This window comes from Volvox carteri, assembly GCF_000143455.1.
Source record: "Volvox carteri f. nagariensis unplaced genomic scaffold VOLCAscaffold_131, whole genome shotgun sequence".
In the NCBI taxonomy this organism is placed as follows: Eukaryota; Viridiplantae; Chlorophyta; class Chlorophyceae; order Chlamydomonadales; family Volvocaceae; genus Volvox; species Volvox carteri.
Genome location: NW_003307674.1, coordinates 75,507 through 76,843, shown reverse-complemented (window position 1 = coordinate 76,843; position 1,337 = coordinate 75,507).

Sequence of the window (1,337 nt, the reverse complement as noted above, 5' to 3'; positions counted from 1 at the left end):
GGAGCAGTTACGAATATAAAATTGCTCACCATATATTGCTCATTGGGGAGGGTTGCGGAGAACGTGATGCATGCATGCGCCTGTCACCCGCATGTATGTCGGTGTGTTGTGTGTGACGTTATTATGATGGTGTATGATAACTTGTGCTGCGACATTCTTCGCTATAGTCTAGGCGGTTAGGATACGAGATTCTCACTCTCGAGACCCGGGTTCGAGTCCCGGTAGCGAAAGAGTGGCGGAGCGGGATGCGGCTATCCTGTCTCTGCAATGAGTGCCTCCGTCGACATCGTATAGTGGTCAGTATCCCCGCCTGTCATGACACCATCCAATCATGGATCGCGGGAGGCCGGGGTTCGATTCCCCGTGTCGGCGAAATAATATGCTCATGCGACGTACCGTTACCAACATACCTTCCGTTCAAGAACTTGTATGTATGTACATGCTTGATGTTCATATCGAACATCATTTTTTAACACTCGAAAAAAGTCGAGCAAATTGCACGGCAGGGATGCATGAAGGTCTGTTGCGTTTTGGTGTACACAAACGTTATCGGCTGGGTGCACGTGCACAGCATGACGAGGTGGCCGAGCGGTCTAAGGCGCTAGATTCAGGACTACCTGGTTCAGACCAGGATGAGAAATTTCTAGTCCGTAAGGGCGTGGGTTCAAATCCCACCCTCGTCAGCCAGGAAGAGTGCGGAGGGGGACGTCTTGCACTCAAATCTTATTGTCAATGTGTGGTGGAGACCGCTCGGTAAATACACACATCTCCTTCAAAAGGCGAGCGAGGTTTACTGATATTCAGTAGGCTGTCGAGGAAGCATAGGGGGCTACTATGGTGCATCCGCGGCATGTCGTACCTGGCTCCCATTCGTGAAGTGGCCTTGTGCAATAAGATTACAGTTATTGTTCATGTGGACATCCTATTCACACGCATGCTAAGTGTACACACATAGCTCTTCCCCCACTCATCAGGCTTATCATGACTGTTTGGATCATGTGCTATGTATAATTATATAATGCACATATGCATGCTCATCATTTCGTTGTTTGTGGAAGTTGAAACACGTGAACCAATTTAATAACTTGAGCCAGGCACAGGTCACTATTGTTCCTGATGTGATGGGCTACCAGGATACAGGTATGCATATGGGTAACAAGCCCAACCAGAAAGACACTTGATTCCAACACTTAAGATGGAACATTCAGCAAAATACGCCTCATGCTTATGTGGTCATGGAAGTAACATGGTGGCTATAGCCTGCATTCAAAGCATGGACTAGGGGTGCTATAGCTAGTTAGTACCTACCGGATGGATGGGATCCAGGATGGGATCCC